We start from the raw sequence: 21,829 nt of genomic DNA on the forward strand, positions 1-21,829 counted from the left end.
ATATTGAAAGGCTTGATAGAATGGATCAGGAGAGGATGTTTCCATAAATGGGGAAGTCCAGGACCAGAGGACACAGCCTCAGAGTATAAGGATGTTCCTTTAGAACAAAGGAATTTCTTTAGACATGGAGTGGTGAATCTGTGGAAATTATTGCTACAGGCAGATGTGGAGGCCAAGTCATTGGGTATACTTAAAGCAGAGGTTGATAGGTTCTTGATTAGTAAGGACATCAAAAGTTACGGGGAGAAGGCAGGAGAATGGGGTTGAGATGGATAATAAATCGGCCATGATGCATGCAGAGGAGATTCAATGGACTCAATGGCCTAATTCTGCTGCTATGTTTTATGGTCTAGTTGCATTCAAAGCAATAACTGCATGCATGTAGGTCAGACGATCTAACTTGTGGCATCTTCCCCCTTCCTTTTCAATCTTGAAGAAGGGTCTCAGCCTAAAATGTTGACTGTTTATTCATTTCCATAGATGCTGCCTGACCCGCTGAGTTCCTCCAGCATTTTGTGTGTGTAACTCTGGAATTCCAGCATCCGCAGAGTCTCTCGTGTTTATTATTATTTGCTGTTTGGTGGGACCTATATGTAAATTAGCTGTCGCATATGCTATATTACCAAGGCGACTAGATTTCAGGAAATATTTTATTGGCTGCATAAGTGCTTTCGGAAGCCCTGAGGCACAATATAAATGTGAGCTCTTTCATTCTTTCTTTAACTGAGATTGATTTTCCATTATTATCTTCCACCTCTCTCTGTGATAAAGTGTCGTGTCTAATATTGCTGCCTTGCTTAATAAACATCAGGAATTAGGAACTCAACAATTTGGGAATAGCACTGTAATGTAATAAGTGAGTAAACGTGGAGACGTAGTTGCACGGTCCTGGATTTTAACACTTTGTTATTATAATGGTCATTCTACCTCTGTCATGGTTTAGCTTTTTGAATTACTGAGGTATTAGCAAACGTAATAATTGTAATCTAAAAAACTGCACACAATTTATAAATTGTTCAGTGATTCCATTCTTTTCATGATTCTTTTGTTAATCACTGAATTACCTCATCATTTTCAGAGTACACTGAAAGAAAACAATGGAATCTTTTCTACATGACAAACTGTACCTTTTTTAAAAAATGAATTATATAAAAATAAAGGTCAATTAAATTGCAATTATCTTGTAGAAATAGCTGAACAGAGTTCCAGACATCAATATACAAGGCTGCCAATAGGGAGAACATATCCATGGCAACAGTGTGGATCATTTTAACTAGCAGAGTGAAATTCTCCCAGATTTTACCTCTCAAATATTCTACATCCTGCATGCTAAAATACCTTTCATTAATGCATAATTTGACGATGCAATCATTTCTATCCATGAATGTTTTCAGATAAAATGTCCTTACAATAAGCTGTCCTTAACTTACTTCGACACTCTGCAACAAATTTATTTTAATTGCCCCCTTGGTACAACACATCATTTCAAATAAATCATGAGTACAGTCTAAAGGAAAGCTTCTCTAAAAATTAACTTTAATATGGCTTTTATCTGCCTGCTGGATAATGTAACAACTTGTTTTTCTATGGGAAGCATAAACACTCTGCTATGGTAGCGCCACGGTTAGCAAACCGCTATTACAGCTCAGGGCATCGGAGTTCAGAGACCAGTTTCAGCACCGTCTGTATGGAGTTTGTATGTTCTTGCTGTGAACGCGTGGTTTTTCTCTGGGTGCTTTGGTTCCCTCCCACAGTCCAAAGGTGTACGGGCTAGGAGATTAATTAGTAATTGTAAATTGTCCCGTGATTAGGCTAGGGTTTAATCAGGGGGTGGGGGGGGGTGAGAGGGGTTTGCTGGCATCACGGCTCAAAGAAGAGCCTGGTTCATGCTCTATCGCTGAATGAAAAATAATAATTAAATATTGTTGTGATCGATTATCTTGGGAATATCTCTGTCTTCATTATATTAAATTGTTAGAAGTCAAGTAAAGCAAACCAAAGTGAAGATTTGCATTCCTAGTGAGAGTTAAATTGAACATAAAGACTCAAATTCATTATCCAATTGTGTCGAAGCATTGTGATAATTAATCTATAACAGTTACATACACTTTATGCAATAGAGTTTAATTTTATCAAAGCAAATAAGCTGCTGTACATGCTACGTATGAGAGATTCTACTGGTGCTGGAAATTTAGAGTACAAACCCCTCACCGGGCTTGTTAGCCGCTCTGCTGACAGTCACAGGACTCAGAGGTGAGAAGGCCTCCTTTCCTATACAAAATACATACATCTAGGGTCGGTATGATTTGGGGTTCAATGAAACAGGCACATCAAGATGTTCTGATTAAAGAAACCTCATTTTGAGCGAATGCTGTGTAAATACTGCCCATGCACAATTGTCGGGCAGCACAAAATAACAGACCGTGCACCGCATAGAATTGTAAAGGAAGCATATTTACAAATTTCAGCTTTATCGAACAATTAGTAGGAAAAAGAAAATAAAAATAAACAGCCCATTTCATAAACGCAGTCCAAATATGCACATAAATTTGGAGCTCATCTTGAAGTTGTCCTTTTTACTCACACACAGAACCCATGGTCTGCGGGAAAACACACACATTCCAAACCTCACTTGAAATTCATCTCAAGCAAATTAGCTCTCTGTTGGGGTATTGGCCCTTCCCCTTGGAGCAATTTGTCTGCACAAAGCACTTTGTGCAATGGTAACCCTCCTTCCCATGGATTCCCAGCCAACTTCCATCCTGTCCACTCCACAGTTCCCACCAAAAAGACCACAAACCCCACCAGTGTCCATCATAAATCTCTCTCCACCCAGAATTCTCCAGGAACTTCCCTCAATTTCACCATCCTGTCTGGCTGACACAATACTCCTAAGTTGAACATCTTTTTTTGAAACCAAAACATTCTACCAGCAGGACACACTGTTTTTACAGAAAGCTACTAAATAAAATACCTTACAACATTAGCAGTAAAAGTTTTAACCAAGGCATTGCAAGAGTAACACACATACAATGCCGGAAGAATTCAGCAGGTCAGGCAGCATCTACTGCATGGAAGGGAATAAACAATTTATACCTTTCTAAAGATTGTAACTAAAAAATTAAATGTGATTCCTCCTTGGTGTATGCTAAAATAAATTGTATGTCTGTAAAATAACGTGCTTTTAATTTGGAGAGGGATTGTTTTGGAAAATACAAGAGAACTTGTCCATAGCAATAGTTTGAGAAAGTCAAAGAAGTACAAGTCTGTAGCCATAATAGAGGAAAGTGGTGAAAAACTTGTTTGTTTGGGCTGAAGGTCGAAAGAGATAAGGTGGGGGCTGCGGGTGCAGCTGCTACCATGAAAGGAAGAAAAGTACCAGTGTAAGAGGTTTTGAATGGTATAGAGACACCTTCTTTTTGTAGAGGTGAGAACAGTTTTGTCTAAGGGTGGATCACAGCTGGTGCTGAGATAGGAATAGTACATCGAGAAAGTCAGAGTAAAGAAAGAGAGAGAGAGAGAGAAAACAGCCTAAGTGAGAGATTGTTGGATCTGTGCCCCCGTCCAACATTGCAAAGATTGACTTGCTTAGAGAATGCTGAGTATTATTTTGATTTCTGTACTGCTACTACTGTAGGCATTTTATTATCTTTCTGTATTGCATTTGTGCTGGTTTTAATTAAGTGATTTCTTGTGAAGTGTCTCCTTTGTTTGTGGATGAATATGAAAGAACACATAAGGAATAAGGAAAGGGCATATAACGAATTTTTAAATAATTTTCATTTTTTTTCCATTGATGCTGCCTGACCCGTTGACTTCCTCGGCATTTCATGTGTGTTAAGTTGTATGTGCTATATTACCAAGGTAAGATCTTCAATCAGTGAGTGACTTGCAGTAAAATACTGTAAACATAAAAGTAATAGATGGAACCTTTAGTCAATTTGCATGTTTGGAAATTTATGCACAGTTATAGAAAATATAAATAAAATGGGCTCTTGTAAAAAATGATTCCAAATTGCACTTTGGTATTTTTATTCATTCATGGATATTACACAAAAATAATTTAGAATCAGATATGTTAAAAAAAGCTTCAATCATAATGAAAATCTGTACTGTCTACCTTTATATACATCTTTCTAACTCAAAGAGAGATAGAAAATCTCCTTTCAGTTAATTCAGATATTTTGCCCTATAATGATACCACAATTCAGGAACTTGAGGCAAGTGACTGAATAAATAATATGCTACTGTGTGGAACACTGCAGATATTTTTAATGTTGTGTTGCTTCCTGTCTCAGCATGCATACTGTGATTAATATTTGAATGTACAGTATAATGACATGAGTAATGAATCAGCATGTCAGTCATATTATTCTCACTATCAGGAAGGAATCGAGAAATTATCGCAACTTCACAACTTGGTAACTTAACCTCAAAATGCTATAATTTTCAATATCATTAGAAATTCTCCCTGTGACTGCATAGGTTTCCTTCAGGTGTTCCAGTTTCCTCCCACTGTCCAAAGATGCACAGGTTAGTAGATTAAATGGTCACTGTAAACTGACCCATGATTAGGCTAGGGTTAAATCTGGAGATTGTTGGCTGGCATGACTTTAAAGGCCAACATTCCATTAGCCTTCTTCACTGCCTGCTGCACTTGCTCATTCACCTTCAGTGACTGATGAACAAGGACTCCTAGGTCTCTTTGTATTTCTCCCTTACCTAACTCTACACCGTTCAGATAATACTCTGCCTTCCTGTTCTTGCTCCCAAAGTGGATAACCTCACACTTATTCACATTAAACATCATCTGCCAGGTATCTGCCCACTCACCCAGCCTATCCAAGTCTCCCTGAATTCTCCTAACATCCTCATCACATGTCACACTGCCACCCAGCTTAGTATCATCAGCAAACTTGCTGATGTTATTCTCAATGCCTTCATCTAAATCGTTGATGTAAATCTTAAACAGCTGTGGTCCCAATACCGAGCCCTGTGGCACCCCATTAGTCACCACCTGCCATTCCGAGAAACACCCATTCACCGCTACCCTTTGCTTTCTATCTGTCAACCAGTTTTCTATCCATGTCAATATCTTCCCCCCAATGCCATGAGCTCTGATTTTACCCACCAATCTCCTATGTGGGACCTTATCAAATGCCTTCTGAAAATCGAGGTACACTACATCCACTGGATCTCTCTTGTCTAACTTCCTGGTTACATCCTCGAAAAACTCCAATAGATTAGTCAAGCATGATTTGCCCTTGGTAAATCCATGCTGGCTTGGCCCAATCCTATCACTGCTATCTAGATATGCCACTATTTCATCTTTAATAATGGACTCTAGCATCTTCCCCACTACTGATGTTAGGCTGACAGGATGATAGTTCTCTGTTTTCTCCCTCCCTCCTTTCTTAAAAAGTGGGATAACATTAGCCATTCTCCAATCTTCAGGAACTGATCCTGAATCTAAGGAACATTGGAAAATGATTACCAATGCATCCGCAATTTCTGGGGCCACCTCCTTTAGTACCCTAGGGTGCAGACCATCTGGACCTGGGGATTTGTCAGCCTTCAGTCCCATCAGTCTACTCATCACCGTTTCCTTCCTAATGTCAATCTGTTTCATTTCCTCTGTTACCCTATGTCCTTGGCCCATCCATACATCTGGGAGATTGCTTGTGTCTTCCCTAGTGAAGACAGATCTAAAGTACTTATTAAATTCTTCTGCCATTTCTCTGTTTCCCATAACAATTTCACCCAATTCATTCTTCAAGGGCCCAACATTGTTCTTAACTATCTTCTTTCTCTTCACATGCCTAAAAAAAGCTTTTGCTATCCTCCTTTATATTCCTGGCTAGCTTGCATTCGTACCTCATTTTTTCTCCCTGTATTGCCTTTTTTAGTTAAGTTCTGTTGTTCCTTAAAAATTTCCCAATCATCTGTTTTCCCACTCACCTTAGCTCTGTCATACTTCTTTTTTTTAAATGTTATGCAATCTCTGACTTCCTTTGTCAACCACTGTGGCCCCTTACCCCCCTTTGAATCCTTCCTTCTCTGGGGGATGAACTGATTTTGCACCTTGTGCATTATTCCCAAGAATACCTGCCATTGCTGTTCCACTGTCTTTTCTGCTAGGATATCTGTCCATTTAACTTTGGCCAGCTCCTCCCTAATGGCTCCATAGTCTCCTTTGTTCAACTGCAACACTGACACCTCTGATCTTCCCTTATCCTTCCCAAATTGCAGATAAAAACTTATCATATTATGGTCACTACCTCCTAATGGCTCCTTTACTTCAAGATCACTTATCAAATCCTGTTCATTACACAACACTAAATCCAGAATAGCCTTGTCCCTGGTCGGCTCTCATACAAGCTGTTCCAAGAATGCATGCTGTAGGCACTCTACAAACTCCCTATCCTGGGGTCCAGCACCAACCTGATTCTCCCAGTTCACCTGCATGTTGAAATCCCCCATAACTACTGAGACATTACCTTTGCCACATGCCAATGTTAACTCCCTATTCAACTTGAACCCAATATCCATGCTACTGTTTGGTGGCCTGTAGACAACACCCATTAGGGTCATTTTTCCCTTACTGTTCCTCAGTTCTATCCACACAGACTCTACTTCTCCTGATCGTATGTCCCCCCTTGCAAAGGACTGAATCTCATTCCTCACCAACAGGGCCACCCCACCCCCTCTGCCCACATTTCTGTCCCTACGATAGCACGTATACCCTTGTACATTCATTTCCCAGGTCTGATCTCCCTGCAGCCATGTCTCCGTTATCTCAACAACATCATAGTTACCCATTCGCACCTGAGCTTCAAGCTCATCCGCCTTATTTCTGACACTTTGTGCATCCAGATATAGAATTTTCAGCCCATTTCTCCTCTCTCTGTTTAAATCGCTGCCTATTGTGCTTAACCCAGCTCCCTGAACTCCCATCGGGCTATACGCCCCTTGAATTTTGTTGTCCTTCCTAAATTTACTTATTCTTTCTGCACATTTAATTCCATGTTCCGTCAGACCATCCCTCTGTACATGTGTCCTCCTTATCACTTGTTCCGCCTCACCTTTCTCTACTACACACTTAATATTCCGGAACCGTGTAGTCCCCACCTGTCCTTTATTCTTCAACTCACTATCCTCTCTCACATTCTGGATCCCTGCCCTCTGCAAATTTAGTTTAAACCCTCCCGAGCAGCACTAGCAAACTTTCCTGCAAGAATTGTTAGTACCGCTCCAGTTCAGGTGTAAACCGTCCTGTCAGAACAGATCCCACCTTCCCTGGAACAAAGCCCAATTATCTAAAAACCTGAAGCCCTCCCTCCTGCACCATCCCCTCAGCCACGTATTAATCTGTATAATCCTTCTGTTCCTTGCCTCACTCGCACGTGGCACAGGTAGCAATCCTGAGATTGTTACCCTGGAGGTCCTGCCCTTCAGCTTCGCACCTAACTCCCTGAACTCACTACGCAGGACCCCCTCACTCATCCTACCCACTACGTTGGTCCCTACATGGACCACAACATCTGGGTTCTTGCCCTCCCTGTCGAGAATAACCTGCACCCGATCTGAGATGTCCCAGACCCCGGCACCAGGGAGGCAACATACCATCCGAGACTCCCGATCTTCCCCACTGTAAACTGTCATTGTAAACTGTCCCGTGATTAGACTAGGATTAAATCGGGGCATCGCTGGGAAGGCTTTGTTCAAGGGACCAGAAGGTCCTATTCCGTGCTGCATCCCAATAAATTAAAAAGAATAAATATAAAGAAAATTAAATCAATATATCCATATAAACTGATTAGGACAGGCTTCTGAAATTTAATACATTATAAATATCAAATAGCCACATATATGCTAAAAATATTCTTTTCCTACCTATAGCCTACTTAGGGAGACTGTTTAAAAATATTGTGATTAATATGATGCTCTACTAAGTGAGGTTTTATTTTGGGAAGTGTAAACACTACAACAAAATAAACTAATTTACATAATTCTGTATCACGTGAATGTGAATGATATCACTGTTTATGTGAGTAGGGGAATCGAAGAAACAGTTATAGAATGGACAACAAGAAGAGATAGAAGTTAAAAAAAAAAGATAATTTTGCAATCTGGATAATGGATAAGGTTCAGCTGTCTCTTTCTCATTTACTTAATGTGTTTGTATGATCTTGAATTCTAACTTGGTTCTTTCTTTCTGCCTGTGAAATATACAGGGGAAGTAGTGATAATGAGATAGAAAAACAAGGATTTTTAAAAATTGTGCACATTTCTTGACAAGCACAGAAATGCAAGGCAAACTGATCAAAAGCATTTGAGCATCAAGTGTTACTCACGAAGAAAAGATAGGCTCCAGCACGAAGAAGAAACAAGGCAGTTGTTTCTTTCAGTCAGGAAAAAATATAATTTTAACATTAATATGGCAGTATTATATTTATGTTGAGGACTAATCATAATACTGTGGTAACAGTGAGTTCCAATTAAATTAAGTCAGTTAGAGAATTCGAAAGAGTCTATGAAACAATATGATACACCCATCAGATTGTCATCAAATGTAATTGATTCACTAAATACTTTTTATTGAAGAAATGTCAGAATGTAAGGGTCATAGAGAACTACAGCAACAGAAGCAGGTCACCCGTCCCATCTAGTCCATCATCATCATCATTATGTGTCATGTCATATGACGTAGGTGATCATGGTCTATCCACAATCACGATTGGTCTTGGCAAATTTTTCAACAGAAGTAGTTTGCCATTGCCTTCTTCTGCGGCAGTGTCTTTGCAAGACAAGTGACCCCAGCTATCATCAATACTCTTCAGAGATTGTCTGCTAGGTGTCAGTGGTCACATAACCAGGACTTGTGATATGCACCGACTGCTCATACGACCATTGATACACCATCAATAACTCTCTCTGAGACGTAAAGGCGAGATATCGGCTTTTATTGACTGGAAGAAGGAACAAGCAGTGGTTGACCACCATACTACATCCTGGAGACAGAGAGGCCGGGCTCAGACCTCAATCGCCTTTATATCGGGGTCTGTGGGAGGAGCCACAGGAGCAGTCAGCAGGGGGCGTGTCCAGACAGGTATATGTAGTTCACCACATTCACCCCCCTTTTTTTTTTAAAGAGAGTCCCCATGTGGCGAAGTTTCTTACAAGTATATTTACAGGTTAAGTCTATCAGGTGGTCGAATCAGTCGCTGCGATCTACGTAGCACCGGCTGTGATTGCACAGGTGGTGGTGGTGATTGCACCGGAGACGGAGGTTGTGCTGGTTCCAGCCTAACTGGAGGTGTCAGCTCACTAGGCGTCAGTGATCCCTCACGCGTGTGTGAGGCGCCTGGTATATACGCGTACGAGACACCTGGTATAGGAGTGTCGTGAGGAGTCTGTGTAGGGCTCGGTGTGCGCGGTGTCACCTCGGGTACAGGGTTCATAGTTACCATGGAGTGTTCAGGGTAGTGGTCTGCTGCTCCTGCGAGCGCCAGGTCGCGGACGGAGACCGTGTCCTCCCACCCATCAGGTAAGACCACGTAGGCATACTGGGGGTTCGCATGTAGAAGGTGAACCCTCTCAACCAGCGGGGAGTATTTATTACTCCTCACATGTTTCCGGAGCAGCACTGGCCCTGGGGACGTCAGCCAAGCTGGTAGGGTGGTCCCAGTGGCAGACTTCCTGGGAAAAGAGAATAGGCGCTCGTGAGGGGTGGCATTGGTGGACATACATAACAGGGAGCGGATAGAGTGGAGTGCCTCAGGGAGGACCTCCTGCCATTGAGAGACCGGCAACCCTTTTGACTTAAGGGCTAAAAGTGTGGCCTTCCACACTGTGGCATTCTCCCTCTCCACCTGTCCATTTCCCCGGGGATTATAACTTGTGGTCCGACTAGTAGCAATGCCCCTAGCCAGCAGGTACTGGCGCAGCTCATCACTCATAAAGGAAGACCCTCTATCACTGTGGATATAGCAGGGATATCCGAACAGAGTGAAGAGCTGGCGCAGGGCTTTTATGACGGACGTGGTACTGGTGTCGGGGCAGGGGATGGCAAAGGGGAACCATGAGTACTCGTCGATAATGTTGAGAAAGTAGACATTGCGGTCAGTGGAGGGAAGGGGGCCCTTAAAGTCAACACTCAGTCGCTCAAAGGGGCGGGTGGCCTTGATAAGTTGCACCATTTCAGGACGGTAGAAGTGCGGTTTGCACTCAGCGCAGACTTGGCAGTCCCTGGTCATCGTCCTGATGTCCTCCAGGGAGTACGGCAGGTTCCGGGCTTTCACGAAATGGTAAAATCGGGTGACCCCCGGATGGCAAAGATGTGCATGGAGGGCGTATAGCTGGTCGAGCTGGTATCAGGGGGCTCATTGAGCCTTCCAGGCCTGTACAGGATATCATAGTTGTAGGTGGAGAGTTCTATTCTCCACCGCAAAATTTTATCAGTTTTGATTTTGCCCCGCTGTTGGTTGCTGAACATGAACGCAACCGAGCGCTGGTCGGTCAGCAAGGTGAACCTTTTGCCGGCGAGATAGTGCCTCCAGTGCCTAATAGCTTCCACTATGGCCTGGGCTTCTTTCTCCACCGCGGAGTGCCGAATTTCAGAGCCTTGAAGGGTACGAGAAAAGAATGCTACTGGCCTGCCTGCCTGATTGAGGGTAGCAGCAAGCGCGAAATCGGAGGCGTCACTCTCTACTTGGAAGGGAATGGTCTCGTCCACCGCATGCATCGTTGCTTTGGCAATGTCCCCTTTAATGCAGCTGAAGGCCGTGCAGGCCTCAGCAGAGAGGGGAAAAGTGGTAGACTTGACCAGGGGGCGGGCCTTGTCTGCGTAATGAGGGATCCATTGGGCGTAATAGGAAAAGAAGCCCAGGCACCGTCTGAGGGCTTTGAGAGTGGTGGGAAGAGGGAGTTCTAACAGGGGGCGCATACGGTCGGGATCAGGGCCAAAGACCCCGTTTTCCACGACATACCCAAGGATAGCGAGTCGGGTGGTTCCGAACACACACTTGTCCCTATTATAAGTAAGGTTCAGGGCTTTGGCCACTTGGAAAAATCATTGGAGGTTGGCGTTGTGATCCGGCCAGTCGTGACCACAGATGGTGATGTTATCCAGATAGGGAAATGTGGCCTTCAGTTGGCACTGGTCCACCATCTGGTCCATTTCCCTCTGGAAGACTGAGACACCATTTGTGACACCAAATGGGACGCGCAGGAAGTGACAGAGCCTGCCGCCCGCCTCGAAGGCGGTGTAGGGGCGGTCCTCTGGGCGGATGGGGAGCTGGTGATAAGCGGATTTCAGGTCTATTGTCGAGTACACCTTGTACTGAGCTATCTGGTTGACCATATCTGCGATGCGGGGTAGGGGGTATGCATCAAGCTGCGTGAACCTATTGATGGTTTGACTATAGTCCACGACCATCCTATTTTTCTCCCGGTCCGAACAACAACCACCTGGGACCTCCAAGGACTTGTGCTTGGCTCAATGATCCCCTCCCCGAGCAGCTGCTGCACCTCTGACTGAATGAAGGCCCTGTCCCCCACGCTGTACCTCCTGCTTTTAGTTACCACAGGTTTATAGTCGGGAGTCAGGTTGGCGAACAGTGGTGGGGGAGGGATCTTGAGGGTGGAGAGGCTGCAAGTGGTGTCGGTAGCGCAGCTGTCGGCATGGTGCTGGGCGGGACGTGTGGTTCGGTGTGTGTGTGTGGTCAGTAGCGGGGTATATGGCGAAGTCCCACCAAACTGAGGATTCCTGACAGTGAGTGGTGGGAGGTGCCCATCATATGCCATAGTCACACTTTCGAGGTGGCTCTGGAAGTCCAGCCTTGATAGCACAGGTGTGCACAGTTGAGGCATGACCAGTAGCACAAAGTTCCAATATTCTGTGCCCTGCACCACCAATGTCGCTACACAACCCACTCGGATGTCTGTGGAATACGACCCAGAAGCCAAGGTGACCCTCTGGCTTACCGGCCGTGTCACGAGTCCGCAGCGTTGCACTGTGTCCAGGTCAATAAAACTCTCAGTGCTGCCTGTGTCAAACAGGCAGCTAGTCCTGTGCCCCTCCACCAGGATGTCCATCATTGACCTTGCAAGCTGGTGTGGGGCGCTTTGGTCGAGGGTTATGGTGGCCAGAGTTGAACTGCCGTCTTGGTGCCCGGTAAGCACTGGTGGGTAGGGGGCGGGGCATGTTGACGCCGACAAAGATGGCCGCCCACATCCGGGCATGCAAGATGGCGGCCCCCATGCATCACACGCAGCACTGCCTGACCCCGCTCGTTGTTTAGACTTACAGACCTTGGCGAAATGGCCCTTCTTCCCACAGCTGGAGCAGGTCACTTCTCGGTCCGGGCAGCGTTTCCGGGGGTGCTTTTCGAGTCCGCAGAAGTAACACTGTGCGGGCTTTCGACTGGCCGCAGCTGTGGTCGGGTTCAGGGAGTTCGTGGAATCGCGACTGGCAGCAGCGTTGGCAAATTCGCTCGTGAGAACCGGCGGCGGCGGGGTCTGAGGCGTCCGCGGGACCGGCGGGGGATCGTGCGGCTGGACAGCGTCAGCGTTGTGCAGCGCATCCTCCAGCATGTCGGCCGTCTTGATCGCCGAGCGTAAGGTAAGATCGGCATTTTCCAGCAGCCGTTGGCGCACATACACTGACCTGATTCCTGTAACAAAGGCGTCTCGTACGAGGAGCTCCGCATGCTGTTCCGCTGTGAGAGTTTTGCAGTCACAAGTCCTGACGAGTGTCTGCAGAGCTCAGAGAAACTGGGCGCTCGATTCTCCAGGCCACTGTCGTCGCGTAGCTAAGCGATGTCTTGCATAGACGGTGTTCACCGGCCGCAGGTACTGTCTTTTGAGGGCGTCCAGTGCCCCTTCGTAGGTCGGCAGGCCTCTGATAAGTGAGTAAACTTTCGGGGTGACCCTCAAGAGGAGAATTCGGTGCATAACAGCGGGTTCAGTTGCACTAACCTCCTCCAAGTATGATCGGAAGCATGCAAGCTAGAGTTCAAAGGCAAGAGCTGCTTCAGGGTCTTGGGGGTCCAAATCCAATCTTTCCGGACATAAAACGCTTTCCATGTTTTAAAACTTCCAGACAATAAAATTGATGCACCATCAATAACTCTCTCTGAGACGTAAAGGTGAGATATCGGCTTTTATTGACTGGAAGAAGGAACAAGCAGTGGTTGACCACCATACTACATCCTGGAGACAGAGAGGCCGGGCTCAGACCTCCATCACCTTTATACCAGGGTCTGTGGGAGGAGCCACAGGAGCAGTCAGCAGGGGGCGTGTCCAGACAGGAAAATGTAGTTCACCACAACCATACATTGCTGGCTCCCATGGCTTCATATGACCCTGATTGGGGTCTAAGCAGGAGCTTCACCTTGCCCAAAGGTGACCTGCAGTAATGGAGGGAAGGATGCCTTACACCTGCTTGATGTAGAGATGTATCTCCACCACACCACCCACCAAGCTCTTACTCTCCCTGGTCCCATCAACTTGCACAGCTCTCCAAGACTCTCCCATCCATGTGCCTAAGCAAATTTTTCTTAAATGTTGTAATCTCACCAAACCTCAGTGGCAAAATTCTGCTTGCATTTACACTGTCTATACCTTGTCATAATTTTGTATACCTCTAACAATTCTCCCCTCATTCTCCTAAGCTCCAGCGTAAACAAACCATTCTATTGCATTGTTATTCCTTGATTTCCAGATGTAGCATCACAGGAAAGGCCTGCATTTATTGTTCATTGCTAATTACCCTTGAGGAGGTGATGGTGAGCAGCCTTCTGTATCCATTACTATCCTTCCTGGGTGTGTGGGCTTTCCCACAATGCTATTGGATAGATTGTTCTATGACTTAAAGCCAATAACATAGAAGGAATGAGGATATATTTTTATGTCATCAAAATCTTCTGGCTTGAAAGGGATCAGCCCCCAGTGATGTTCCCTTGAATCTTCTGCCATTATTCTTCATTACAGATGTATTTGGAGGCACCTAGTTATGTTACTTAGAGCATTGTGTGGATGACAGAACTTGCAGCCATGTTGATGCCGATGTGAAGTGAATGAATGTTCAGGTAGATGGCGAGTCAAACACATTAACTGTTTTGTTATGGATAGACTCAAGTTTCATCCATCGACATGCAAAGTATTCCATCACAGTTGTAAAGTGTGTAAGTAGATAAAAGACTTTGGGGTGTCTGAATGATATTGACCTTCTCACTTGATCTCATCAGTCAGGCCATTTATATACCCAATGCTGTTGAGTTTCCATAAGACTATAAAACATAGGAGTAGAATTAGGCCATTTGGCCTATCAAGTATGCTCCACCATAATTAATTTATTATCCCTCTCAACCCCATACTTCAGCCTCCTCCCCATAACCCTTGATGCCCTTACTAATTAAGAACCTATAAACCCTACTTTAAATATATTCAGTGACTTCTGATTCACCACCATCTGGCTAAAGCAATTCCTCCTCATCTCTGTTCTGAAGGGATGTCCTTGTATTCTGAGGTTTTGCTCTTTGGTCCTAGATGAATGTGGAGGACTTGGTAATGGTAACTGTCATGAGCCCTGTCATGCACCTATATTTGCTATCTGTTCTTTTATCTAGAGTCATTAAGCCCTTGTGCTTTCTGGTTAACCTTATCGTTTGTTTTGACTGACATGGGTTTTCTGCATACCGTGATTATTTAAAGTGGACTCTCGATTAGTGCTTATTATGGGGTCCTTGTGTTTTGAAAATGTTTCATAGAACATAGAATAGTACAGCACATTACAGGCCCTTTGGCCCACAATGTTGTGCTGACCCTCAAACCCTGCCTCCCATATAACCCCCCACCTTAAATTCCTCCATATACCTGTCTAGTAGTCTCTTAAATTTCACTAGTGTATCTGCCTCCACCACTGACTCAGGCAGTGCATTCCACGCACCAACCACTCTCTGAATAAAAAACCTTCCTCTAATATTCCCCTTGAACTTCCCTCCCCTTATTTTAAAGCAATGTCCTCTTGTACTGAGCAGTGGTGCCCTGGGGAAGAGGCACCGGCTGTCCACTCTGTTTATTCCTCTTAAAATCTTGTACACCTCTATCATGTATCCTCACATCCTCCTTCTCTCCAAAGAGTAAAGCCCTAGCTCCCTTAATCTCTGATCATAATCTATATTCTCTAAACCAGGCAGCATCCTTGTAAATCTCCTCTGTATCCTTTCCGATGCTTCCATGTCCTTCCTATAGTGAGGCGACCAGAACTGGACACAGTACTCCAAGTGTGGCCTAACCAGAGTTTTATAGAGCTGCATCATTACATCGCGTCTCTTAAACTCTATCCCTCAACTTATGAAAGCTAACCCCATAAGCTTTCTTAACTACCCTATCTACCTGTGAGGCAACTTTCAGGGATCTGTGGACATGTACCCCCAGATCCCTCTGCTCCTCCACACTACCAAGTATCCTGCCATTTACTTTGTACTCTGCCTTGGAGTTTGTCCTTCCAAAGTGTACCACCTCACACTTCTCCGAGTTGAACTCCATCTGCCACTTCTCAGCCCACTTCTGCATCCTATCAATGTCTCTCTGCAATCTTCGACAATCCTCTGCACTATCTACAACACCACCAACCTTTGTGTCGTCTGCAAACTTGCCAACCCACCATTCTACCCACACATCCAGGTCGTTAATAAAAATCACGAAAAGTAGAGGACCCAGAACAGATCCTTGTGGGACACCACAAGTCACAACCCTCCAATCTGAATGTACTCCCTCCACCATGACTCTCTGCCTTCTGCAGGCAAGCCAATTCTGAATCCACTTGGCCAAACTTCCCTGGAACCCATGCCTTCTGACTTTCTGAATAAGCCTACCGTGTGGAACCTTGTCAAATGCCTTACTAAAATCCATGTAGATCACATCCCCTGCACTATCCTCATCTATATGCCTGGTCATCTCCTCAAAGAACTCTATCAGGCTCATTAGGCACGATCTGCCCTTCACAAAGCCATGCTGACTGTCCCTGATCAGACCATGATTCTCTAAATGCCCATAGATCCTATCTCTAAGAATCTTTTCCAACAGCTTTCCCACCACAGACGTAAGGGCTCACTGGTCTATAATTACCTGGACTATCCCTACTACCTTTTTTGAACAAGGGGACAACATTTGCCTCCCTCCAATCCTCCAGTACCATTCCCGTAGACAATGAGGACATAAAGATCCTAGCCAGAGGTTCAGCAATCTGTTCCCTCACCTCGTGGAGCAGCCTGGGGAATATTCTATCAGATCCCAGGGACTTATCCGTCCTAATGTATTTTAACAACTCCAACACCTCCTCTCCCTTAATATCAACATGCTCTAGAACATCAACCTCACTCATATTGTCCTCACAGTCATCAAGTTCCCTCTCAGTGGTGAATACCAAAGAGAAGTATTCATTGAGGACCTAGCTCACTTCCACAGCCTCCAGGCACATCTTCCCATTTTTATCTCTAATGATCCTACTTTCACTCCTGTCATCCTTTTGTTCTTCACATAATTGAAGAATGCCTTGGGGTTTTCCTTTACCCTACTCGCCAAGGCCTTTTCATGCCCCCTTCTTGCTCTTCTCAGCCCCTTCTTAAGTTCCTTTCTTGCTACCCTATATTCCTCAATAGACCCATCCGATCCTTGCTTTCTAAACCTCATGTATGCTGCCTTCTTCCATCTGACTAGATTTTCCACTTCACTTGTCGCCCATGGTTCCTTCACCCTACCATTCTTTATCTTCCTCACCGGGACAAATTTATCCCTAACATCTTGCAAGAGATTCTTAAACATCGACCACATGTCCATAGTACATTTCCCTGCAAAAACATCATCCCAACTCACACCCGCAAGTTCTAGCCTTATAGCCTCATAATTTGCCCTTCCCCAATTAAAAATTTTCCTGTCCTCTCTGATTCTATCCTTTTCCATGATAATGCTAAAGGTCAGGGAGTGGTGATCACTGTCCCCCAGATGCTCACCCACTGACAGATCTGTGACCTGACCCGGCTTGTTACCTAATACTAGATCTAATATGGCATTCCCCCTAGTTGGCCTGTCAACGTACTGTGACACGAATCCATCCTGGACACACTTAACAAACTTTGCCCCATCTAAACCCTTGGAACTAATCAAGTGCCAATGAATATTAGGGAAGTTAAAGTCATCCATGATAACAACCCTGTTATTTTTGCACCTTTCCAAAATCTGCCTCCCAATCTGCTCCTTGGTATCTCTGCTGCTACTAGGGGGCCTATAGAATACCACCAGTAGAGTAACTGCTCCCTTCCTGTTCCTGACTTCCACCCATACTGACTCAAAAGAGGATCCTGCTACATTACCCACCCTTTCTGCAGCTGTAATAGTATCCCTGACCAGTAATGCCACCCCTCCTCCCCTTTTCCCCCCTCTCTATCCCTTTTAAAGCACTGAAATCCAGGAATATTGAGAATCCATTCCTGCCCTGGTGCCAGCCAAGTCTCCATAATGGCCACTACATCATAATTCCATGTATGTATCCAAGCTCTCAGTTCATCACCTTTGTTCCTGATGCTTCTTGCATTGAAGTACACACACTTTAGCCCTTCTACCTTACTACCTTTATACCCTTTATTCTGCTTCTCTTTCCTCAAAGCCTCTTTATATGTTAGATCTGGCTTTACTCCATGCACTTCTTTCACTGCTCTATCGCTCCAGGTCCCATCCCCCTTGGAAATTAGTTTAAACCCTCCCGAGCCAAGCTAGCAAATCTACCAGCAAGGATGTTGCTCCCCCTCGAGTTCAGGTGCAACCCATCCAATCTGTACAGGTCCCACCTTCCCCAGAAGAGATCCCAATGATCCAAAAATCTAAAACCCTGCCCCCTGCACCAACTCCTCAGCCACGCATTCAACTGCCACCTCCTCCAATTCTTATCATCACTATCACGTAGTACTGGCAGCAATCCTGAGAACGCCACCCTTGAGGTCCTGTTCTTCAGCCTTCTGCCTAGTTCCTGAAACTCACACTTCAGGACCTCATCCCTCTTCCTGCCTATGTCATTGGTACCAACATGTATCACGACTTCTGGTTGCTTTCCCTCTCGTACCAGGATGTTATGCACCCGGTCAGAGACATCCCGGACCCTGGCACCCGGGAGGCAACAAACCATGCGGGTGTCCTTCTCACATCCACAAAATCTCCTGTCTGCTCCCCTGACTGTAGAATCTCCAATGACGACAGCTCTCCTCTTCTCTGTCCCATCCTTTTGCACCACAGGATCAGAATCAGTGCCAGAGGCCCTGTCACCGTGGCTCACACCTGGTCGGTCATCCTCACCAACAGCATCCAGGATGGTAAACTTACTATTCAGGGGAATGGCTACAGGAGTGCGCTGCACTACCTGTCTACTCTCCTTCGCTTTCCCCCCTCAGACTGTCACCCAACGACCTGCTTCTGGCAGCCTAGGTGTGACTACCTCCCTGTAGCTCTTATCTATGACTGTCTCATTCTCCCTTATAAGTCGAAGGTCATCCAGCTGCTGCTCCAGATTCCTCACACGGTCTTCCAGATCGCCCAGCCGCAAGCACTTCTGCCAGATGTGACTCTGCGGGAGAGGGGAGCTCCCCCAAGACTGCCACATGTCACAGGAAAGGCACATCACAGTCTCAGGAGGCATTGTAAAGACTAACTGGGAACAAGCTCGTCCTCTGCCTCTTCTTGTCGAAGCCTCTCGAGTCAAAGCCTCAAATCTCCACTCCTTCACTGGCCGCTTTCCACAGTGCCGCAGTGTCACTTGGTTGAGTCATTGATGTTCTCTTGGAATTCTTATGAATAAATTCTTATTTCTGTTTCTGCATGGGAGTCTGTCATTCCTCAGCACCTGGTTTCAGTCATCTGTCGACACATACAGTGACAGGTAACACCATTGAACATGAAGGCATCCATGTGTTTTGACAGGCTCTTCCTTGATATGGTATTTTTTGTCACTTATCAGGTCATGATTTAACGCTGCTGCCAATTCCTATCCTGTTCTTATTGATATGGACCCTTTCTAATTCTTCCCTTCCATTCCTTGATCTATCTCCATCTCAGGAGATAACTAAGTGACAAACATCCATTACAAGGCAACAAACTCCCTCAGCTATCAGCCTCTTCTCCTCTCTTGCAGCAGTAGCATAATCCTATTCTTTCAATTCCACCATCAGCTCCGCTCTAGACAGTTCCAAGCCTGGCTGCTACAGGAGGAGGGTTGGGTATGAAGCTAGCAATCCCATTCCATAAAAACCCAGAGCTAGAGAAACTCCAAAGACCTTATGCCTGTGAGAGGAAGGATACACCAAGAAGATAGGTTGCACCTGGGAATACTTGAAAGAATAGCCCAGGACAGAAGACTCTGGTGAGCTGCGATAGATGGGGTATGCCCCAGTAAGGGCAGTGGGCTTAGGAAGAAGAAGGATTCCACCTTCCCTATTATAACCATATAACCACATAACAATTACAGCATGGAAACAGGCCATCTCGGCCCTTCTAGTCTGTACCGAACGCTTACTCTCACTTATTGATGATGTTTTCCATTTGGTGATTCAGATAACTCTTCCTCTTCATATGAACCATGCCATAGTTCACCGAGCCCTTGACTGCTTCTTGTTTATTACCTGTACTTCTGCTCTTACTTGCTTTCCTCCCAAAGAGAACAAAGTTCCCTGACTCTTCATATTCCACCCCACTTTTCTCTGTATTCAATAACTCGTTCTTCGCAATTTCTGCTGTCTTCAATGAGATTCCACCACCGGACACATCGTCTCTTCCTCTCTCCCTTCAGCATTGCAAAGGAACCATACCCTTTGTGACTCCTTTCCAGCTCCAAAAACTATTTCCCATTTTAAGCCTGTAGTGTTCTCGCACAGGTGTAAAAGAACTCTGAACTAAACACCAAGCATAAACCAGTCAATGAGGCAGTCCCAGTAAGATTAACTGTTTACAGTTCACTCTTCCACATTAACGTATGGTGAAAACTGTTGATAAAACAATACAAAATATATACTGCATTTGTTTCCTTCTTTTCATCACATTTACATCATAAATACTTGCAAAAGTAAAACTACAACAACTATATTACATTAAAGTGCAACATACAGTCAGAATCTACCCACGCCATCGACTGGCTTTAAATACATCAACACAAACTATCCGCAACTCTTTAAATAACAAAAAACATAAACTTATCAACCGTCATTACTTTTAACAGAATCAGCGTTAACATCTTTAATTCAACATATCGATTATCTTATGAACTTACGGCGTTGCTTCTCTGATGTTTCTAGTGCATAGAAAGAAAACTTTTCTCGCGCTGATCCTGCACACACTTAAGCCCCCTCCTTCCCGTTTCTCCAAACCGGTATTTTCCCACAAGACGTGGCGTAACCGGGTGTGACGACATTGCATGTTGCGATATATCACAGACAACGAATTTACTTTAAACAACCTTAACTTTAACTAGAAAACGATTACAAATGAATTACTAAAGCGAAAATATAATAAACTAAACAAATGCGTTAAAGGCAACACAAAGCCTCTTGATCTTAAGATAGATCCCTTTTCCCTGTTCCACTGAAGTCTTTCCAGGTGAAGCACTTCTTCCAATTGAGTCCACTACATTCAGTGCTCACAATGTACACTGGTGCCCACATTGTGTGATATCCCTGCTCAGTCTGCAGGGGCACTTAAATTCTCCATTCCATTCCCATTGTGATCTGTGGCCTTATGCACTACTATAGCAAAGTCCAATGTAAGCTTCAAGAACAACAGATTATTCTCCATCAGGACATGTTGTAGCATTCCAATATTTTCTCAACCATTTCTGGAATTTTGATGGAACAACTTGAAATGAGTATAGACTGGCCTCTGTGATCTTATGGATATCAGTTGGATGCTGAGATAGATCTACTATTCGTCATTTCTGGGTGAACGTGATTGCAAGTGTTTCAGCCTTGTTTTCGACACACACACACATACTGCTCGTACTTAGTAGTGCCATTGCTCGAGTTGAGCATGATGTTCTAAGGCAGGGGTTCCCAACCATTTTTTATGCCATGGACCCCTACCATTAACTGATAGGTCTGCGGTCCCCAGGCTGGAACTCCTGTTCCAAGTGGTTAATCTGGGATGTTATGGTGGATTCCCTTAATGGAGAACGCCTGTGAGTGACTTTATCTAACATGGGGAGGCCAATGCATGGACACCCACCTCATTAGGACAGTGACTTCCAACCATCTGCATTCATCTACTTCACCAGTGTCCATCCTTCCATATTAAAATCAGATTCAGGATGTTATCAGAACATTCAATTCAAGGATGGGGATGTTCTTGAAGGACTCTGTTCCCACTTGCTGTTTAGTTCCCTACCACACTCATCATACAAATGTACAGTCATTAGCTACTTTACTACACACCTTCAGTACTTAATAAATTGACCTCTGAGTATATGGCCGTGGTCTTCTGCTGCTGGAGTCCATCCACTTCAAGGTTTGACATTTTGTGTGTTCAGAGCTGCTCTTCTGCACATCACTGTTGTAACGCAGTTATCTGAGTTACTGTCACCTTCCTGTCAGCTTGAACAAGTCTGGCCATTCTCTATGTCCTCTCTTAAGGGGTTTTCACCCACAGAACAGCTGCTCACTGCATGCTTTTTTGTTTCTTGCATCATTCTCTGTAAATTACTGAGACTATTATGCATGAAAATCCCAGGAGATCAGCAGTTTCTGAGATATTCAAACACGAACAATCATTCCACAGTCAAAGTCATTTAACA

At 44.7% G+C, this 21,829-nt stretch overlaps 1 long non-coding RNA gene across 1 annotated transcript in view; it reads right to left on the minus strand.

Annotated features, from left to right (window-relative positions):
- LOC140737227 (uncharacterized) overlaps positions 1-21,829 on the minus strand; it is a 113,028-nt gene that overhangs the window by 81,084 nt on the left and 10,115 nt on the right. The gene's annotated exons all lie outside the window — the stretch shown is intronic.

This window comes from Hemitrygon akajei, chromosome 2 (assembly GCF_048418815.1).
Source record: "Hemitrygon akajei chromosome 2, sHemAka1.3, whole genome shotgun sequence".
NCBI classification, from domain to species: Eukaryota; Metazoa; Chordata; class Chondrichthyes; order Myliobatiformes; family Dasyatidae; genus Hemitrygon; species Hemitrygon akajei.